The following is a 7,700-nucleotide window of genomic DNA, read 5'->3' as shown; positions in this document are numbered from 1 at the left end:
CAACATCAAGCTATATTACAACCCTATTAAAAACAGAGTGTACAAGGTGTCAAAACCAGGTATTAGCATTCAAACCAGCGGCCAACTGGGGCGTATATTAGGGTTCTATTCTGACACAGAGAGCAGGTTCTCAGAAGTGGTGGGGCGGCTTTTACACTCTTTATGTGTATACGGATATCATAACCCACCAGAGGGTCGGGGATAGTTATGTCCCCCTTTTGAGAAATGTACTTATTAAAGGTAAAAGCAATGACATGGTCACAATTACTTATGACAAGCCACACTACGTACCAGTCTCAAAGACCCACTTTGACAACATCACGATCGAAGTCAAATCGGATCAGAATATCAACGTACCCTTCCGCTTCGGTAAAGTTAAGTTGTCAAACTACATTTTCGACCCCTGAAACAGTGTGTACATTATTAAAATGGCTACCTCGAGGGGTTATGTAGATCCTAGCGCCAATGTGGATTATTACAAGATGCAAGATGGAACGGCTTGCCCGGTTTTGTAGGAGCCCCCACAATGTATGGCGCCGGTCTAGGAGGACTCTTTCGTGGTCTCTTTAGAATGGCCGTACCCCTGCTTAAGAGAGGCTTTGCTATAGCCAGACCCCACTTGAAATCAGCGGCTAAAAATATTGTTAGTGACGTGTTCACCAATGTTATGAACCGGGCAGCTAGCCATGAGCATCAGGAGGGTTCGGGTCTCATGGTAATGGCGAGGAGGGGGGGTAAAAGAAGAAACAGCATGTGTCCACCAGGGCGACGATGATCCGTGGCTAACAGAAAACGAAGAATCTCTCATTCTCCAACATATCGTGGAAACACTCGGAGAAGGAAGCAGCACAAGAAAAAACCTGCAAAAAGAAAGTCTCAAAGAAAGAAAAATAGAGCCTCAGGATATATCTTTTAAACATGTCTTTTGTCCACAGTCTATTGGAAGAATGCGTCAAATCAGAACTGGATCTGTTTACAGTTCCATACACTCAAACGAGTATAGATAAGAGCATATATGTAGAGATTCCCCCTCTTTCTGCAATTTCAGACATGGCCCCTCTGGAGTTTTTTATAGCTGGCAATGGCGAGGATTATAATGATTTGAATAACACATTTATTTTAATGAACTGTAAAGTGACTAATGAGGATGGCGATGCAATCGAGAAGACGGCCAACGCTGGGGTCATCAATTACCCGGTGGCCACCATGTTTTCACAGGTGGATGTGACCCTGGGAGATCGGCTCATTAGTCAAAGCAGCAATACTTACCCCTATAGAGCCATGATGGAGTGTATCCTTAATTATAGTGAGGAGACCCTAAGCAAACAGTTCAGCCCCGGCCTTTTCTTCAAAGACAACCCGGAAGCTATGGACGACAAGGATCCAGAGGGACTCAATAAGGGTTTGCAAAAAAGAACGGCCTCTTCAACAGAAGGGAGGACCTTTGAGCTAATGGGGCATATCAATGCAGACATATTTTTCCAAGAAAAACTCATGCTCAACGGGGTAGACATTAAAATTAAAATGATCCGTAGTAAAAGTGCTTTTTATCTGATGACCCCTGATACTGAAAAATATAAACTGACCATATTATCGGCCTCGCTGTTTGTGAAAAAAGTGTCCGTCTCCCCGGCGGTTAAACTAGGACACGCGCAGGCGTTAAGTACCCGATCGAAAGAGTCTATATGAAAGTCCACAGTATCCCTGCAGGGACACGGGTGATGAACCAGGAAAATCTGTTTCTAGGACAGCTCCCAAAACAGGTTATTATTGGTCTCGTGGATAATGATGCATTTACCGGGGTTTACAACAAGAACCTTTTTAACTTTAAACATTATAACGCGGAATTTATAGCGTTGTACGTCGATGGTGTGCAGGTTCCATCCAGACCTTTTCAACCTGACTTTGAAAACGGCAATGCGGTTCGTGAATATTACAGTGTAGTACTGGCTACGGGTCGCCATCTCAAGGATCAAACTCTGCTGATCGATCGCCGGGAATACTGCAGCGGTTACACCCTGTACGGTTTCAACCTGACCCCTGACGAAGAGTGTGGACAACATTTTTCACTGATGAAGACGGGCAATATGCGTTTGGAGATGCGTTTCAAGCAGCCTCTACCACGCACTGTAAATATGGTCGTGTATGCTGTGTTTGACAACATTATTGAGGTGAATCGGAGGAGAAACGTTCGGTATGATTATTATTAAAATGAACACCAGAGAGCTCAACCACATCATGAATGCCCTGGCCGGCTCACGGAAACTGTTTCAAGGAGTCTACGCCTGCGATCAGCTACCTAAATTTAAGATCAAGAATTTACCTGCAATGTACATAATCAACACACACCCTAAAAATATGCCCGGAGAACATTGGCTGGCTATTTATCTAAGGGAGGACCACCGTGGTGAATTTTTTGATTCCTATGGAAACCCCCCGGATTTCAGACCTTTCCCTCGGAAGATCAATAACTTTCTGCTCAACAACTGTCAAGAAACCATTTACAGCGGTCGTCAAGTACAAAGTCTTCAGACCTTCACTTGTGGTCAGCACTGTGTGTTTTTCTTATATCATAGATCTAAAGGAAGGTCATACCCCGATATTATGGCCTTGTACAGTGAGGATTTAGGCCAAAATGATAAAAAAGTGGCAGAGTTTGTCAGTACACTGTGGACCCCCCTTATAACACAATGACTTACGACCCTAGCCAGTCATGTATACAGATGGGGTGTTCTTGTGAGGATTTTAAAAGATGTCATGCGTGTTAAGGTGAAAAAATAAAGAAAACAGCCTTTGAATCATTAGTTTTGTTTTTATTCAAAACAATTCTTATACAAAGCAGGGGTTATGTTATAAATAAATGTACAACATTTGAAAATAAAAAAAATAAAATAAAAAATTGTTTGTCGGGTCATTATTTACAGGGGAGACAAATAAAAACATGAGATTAATAAGCTTCCCAACGATGGATAGATCCTGAGGATGGTCGCTAAGCACGGTCAGAGTAATGAGATATCGGAGTCAGATCAGGCTACACCTCTTTACACAGATGGATTTTTTGTCGCGTTTCCTGGTTAGGAACTGTGGATTGGGGCATGTTCAGACAGGCCATCGCCTGTAGGAAAGCATTCCAGCCTACAGGTCGGCGACTCTCGGGTACCTTATTAGTGCTATTGACACTCTTCAACAAATCAAACATGTGTGAACCTTTGATCAGTTGTCCTTTAAAAACAAATTCACCCTGTTCATTCCAAGCCGTTACCCGCGGTTTCTGAACCATTTTGCGCAGGATATATTCTGCATGTCTCCTGCTTCTGGCCGGCATGTTTCTCAAAACATCCGTTACAACATCTCCCTCTGAACTCTCAACAGGTTCGGTCACCGCAACATCTTTATCAACCGTACCCCCCGCATCAGCCCCAGAACCATTTTCTTGAGAGGCCATGGTTAAAGTTAAAATGTTTTGATCTTTTTCACCCTGTCTAACCAGACGGAGGTAACGCTGTAACGTGTTGGTATACAACTGGGCTTTGGAATACTGATTTAAATCGGCCCTGGCCTGTATAGCTTTCATTTCAGAGTCCAGGTTGTTTTCGGCCGTTTGTCTAATGGGCTCTTGCCCGACAACATTTTTTCTCAGTTTCTCAAGCTGCTCCTGAGGGATCAAAAACATTTTCTGAGCATATTCCATTATTAACCCACTCTGGAAGCTAGAAGACTGGTTAGGAAAGGCACGGCTATGCTCAACAGCGGTCCTATAAAACCCCTGGTTTGATTAATCTTCTTTCTTTTTCTTTTAATAGAATACTTCTTATTAGCGATGATCTTGATAACCGCTTTTTGTTTTTTGAGTTTAGAATGTTAAGAAGGGGTTAGGGGTATATTACCGTGTAAGATGTTAAAAGCTATTTCACACATGGTCTCGATCAAATCCGAGGGGGCCCCTGCCAGCACAGCTTTCCTATGGCGCAGGCTCCCCTCAAATAACATTTGCAAAAGTGGCAGATTTCTTTTAATCCGAACAGACATTCTTATTTATTTCCTTTTCTGTAGCACATACACTGCCGGCCAATCGGGCGGGCACAAACCTGTTCTGAGGCGAAAGTCTTCTGGGGTTTGTGCTTTTAAGTCCGCAATCAAGTACCCGTAGGGTTTTTTGGTGGCATCCTCAAATGCCTCCAAAAAGAACTTGGTCTGGTTAGGGTACATTTGACGAGCCAAGACGGTGACCTGTAGTTTATCTCTGGGGTTTTTAAAAAGAATTATATAATTGGCATTTAAATTAATAGTGCGGCTTTTTTTACCTTGAAAAAATAGATTTTGAACTAAATAAAGAATACTTAAATTCCTATGATGAGTGTACTTTGTGAAAGCTTTTTCCACTTCACTGTTGTCACCGGCCTGCTCCATCAGGTCATCAAGGATCACTAGGTTAGTTTGACCGGGCGGGAACAAGTCATCGTCTTACAACGAGGCGGGGAGACCTTGCACAAATTTCAGATTATTTTTTTTCGAAGCCAAATCATCGTAGAGAGGTTGCCAGCAAGAGTAACACCACACTATGTTGTCAAGAGCTTGGGACACGGTTGCGTCCACATCTTCTATGATGTTCCTTATAAGATAGCTCTTCCCCGAATTGGAGGGACCAGCTATAATACAGGAGAAAGGGTGTTGAAGTCTGTTATCAAAACCACCGCTAATATCCATAAGGCAGAGTGGTATAATCAGTCTTCAACACTCCTTTATTGTACACCACCCTGAACCGTTTGTTTAGTGATCTATTTTCCAACGTGTACCCCTTTTTATTGCGATAGATCTGATTTCCGGCTGTAATAATCTCACGAGGAGGCGCGTCTTTCTCGGTTACAAAACTTTCTACCAGGGTCGTCAGAGACTTGATGTTAATGAGCTTGTTGTTACAATGGTTCAGAGTGAAACCCTTAACTTTCATACAGGTCTTACCCGCAGCCGTTCTGTATGCGTCTTAGGACCCCCTGAAACAAACTCCACTATGTGGTCCTGAGGATCTAGTTCGCTCGTTAACTCCCCAAGGTAGTCCCCGAGGGGAGGGACCCAATCCCCTGGCCTGGTGACAAAGATTACAGAGTCAGAATCATGATAGAGTGTGCGTTCCTGCAACTGATCCATTAAGTTGTACAGTTCAAGCCGGGCGTAAGCCGTGGTAAAAACCGCTATGAAAACATTAACGTTCCCCTGTTTGGTGGGGAAATCTTTAGGGGCCCTCCACTGGACCTGTGCCACGTGGTCATTTAAGAATTGAAAGTGTGATACTGCATGTTGTTTGGAAAACATAAATTCTATAAACTGTTCAGGGGTTTTAATCAAGGTTGTGTTTAGACGGTAATTTCTTTCCCCAAACTTACCCCACAGACTGTTTAAAATCAGTTTGTCTCTTGGCGGGGTTTACAGTTATGTTCCTGCAACTTGGTGATGTCTGAAAAGGCAACCCTCTGTTGAGAGTTTAAGCCAGCCCTCTGATGAAGCGTTAAAGCCTCTTGCAGAGCTTGGGGTTCAGGCATGTCGGGGGTGAGTAGTTTTATTAAACTGTAAGCAAAACAGAGCTTATTGTCCCCACTGGAACTCACCACTAATTGCCTGAGCTTGGTCCTAATTATGTCGTTCTTCAAGCATTTCGACAGTCTTCTAAGCGCCCCACCCTCAGGGTTACGAACCACATTCATTACCAGAGACAGACTTTCATCAGCTAAGATGGCTGCGTTACTTTGCAATAACGCTTCGATTTTAGCCAGACATCTAAATTATCTCCACTCAGCATTACAGATAGGTTGCTAAACAAATCATCCCCTCTGAGTTCTAACTGTACAACATCTCGAGGTCTGACCCTTTCAGCAACCTGTTCAAGCATTTTCTGCAAGGCCTCGTGTATGTTGACAAATATTTCTGCATAATTGTCACAATTTAAAAGTTCTGCAAAATTAAAACACTGAATCATTTCAAAATTGTTATAGGCCGGTCTATCTATAATCACGGGATCACTGGTACTCTTGGACACATCATCATTTTGAACAAAGCCTTCACCCCCTACATTCTCACAGAGCATGTCCTCCACAGCCTTATCAGTCTCAGAACCCTCCACATTCCGAACACCCCCACTGCTGACATCTACAAAACCCCCTTTTTGAGGAGGCTCATTTAAAGCCTGTAAAAGTCCTTCAAAGATATCCAACCGGTTAATGTCAAGACCCTCCTTTATAGTGATGGCTGCTTCTGCCGCCATCCTGTGTTCTAATTGTTTCAAATCATTTATAATAGGGGCAGAATTTGGTCGGGGTAGCTCCTCCAAAGACTCCACCATTTCAAACAAATCGGGGTGAACTAGGGGGTGAACCTCTATAAGCGCTACCGGTGGGAGGTGGTTATTTAGATCATTGACCATCTGTAACAGGTCGGGGTTCACAGGTAAGTCTGTTAATTCACATTCTATCGGTGGTAATTGGGGGTTATTTAAATCATTTATCATTTGTAATAGTTCCAGGTTCATTGGGACATCAGAGGAGTTCACAACAGGGCCGGGGATGTTCTCTCGGGAAGGTCTTTTTGGGGCCCTAGCTTGTTCATAATCCTTTAGTTTGTGAGTTCTTTTACCAAGTCAGGACATTTTTTAATTTATTTTTTATTTTTCCAACAACCCACAATAGTAAGGCGTTTTGTGTCTATTAAAACATTAAATACGGTACAATTCGTTAGTAAGGGTATTAATAAGGGTGTTTTGGCTCTCTATCACCAGGTTTTGCCCCAGTAACACAAGTCTTTGATTTTGTAACAAAGTATGTAGCAACTCATGCCGACCTTCAGGAAGTAGCTCCGGGGGCTGGTGGCCTGGCTCAGCTTCAAAGGATGGTCGCTCCGGTAAATCTCGGTCGAAGGAGGCAGGGAGTGAGTGTATACTCATGGACAGAGACCAAGAAGGCCTTTGCGGTGACACCCTGGCCAAGCGCGGGGTTACTGTTTCGCGTTTCGGTAGCCAAGAAACGGGTCTGGGGGGACGATGTTGAAACTAGGCCGTCGTTGGGTGGTGTGTCAGCCCTGACTGACGGCGACCCCTGAGGTTGTTGGATGCCTGTATTTGTTCCGCCCGACAATGCGGCGGGCTGAATCTGGGGTGTTGAATTACCCCCAGAAGGCTGTGGCCTGAGTAGATGTTGGGGGGTCTCCAAGACCATCGTGGGGGATCCTCTCGGTGATCTCACCGGGAAAGATGTTTGATCCCACTTAGACGGGGTAATTGTCCTCAATAGCTCATTCACAGAATGACTATCCCAAGAGTCTTGGGAAGAATAAAAATATACATTACATTTACATCTTTAAACGGCGACAGAAATCAAACTTAAAACAACATGTCCAGGACATTCAAAACCTTTAGCTTTTTTAGACCTTTGAAAATAGCCTTAGACATTCACTACAACGCCTTATTATTTACAGACAATATATTTATTAGGACTTGATAATAAATTTAAAACAGAGAAGCCGCTGTAAATAAACTGTTTCTTAAATGTTTCTTTAAAAACTGTAATATTGTTAATAAAACACACACACACACAACAACATTTCATTTTTAAACGAACCTTCCAAGTGTAAACGCTTCCTGATCCCGGGACTTCCTGTTTCACAAACGTTTTCACGATCTGTTTAAATATTAAATACAATGAACACCTTCA

Source organism: Amia ocellicauda (assembly GCF_036373705.1).
Source record: "Amia ocellicauda isolate fAmiCal2 chromosome 11 unlocalized genomic scaffold, fAmiCal2.hap1 SUPER_11_unloc_6, whole genome shotgun sequence".
NCBI lineage: Eukaryota > Metazoa > Chordata > Actinopteri > Amiiformes > Amiidae > Amia > Amia ocellicauda.
Note: the sequence above shows the minus strand (reverse complement) of the source record.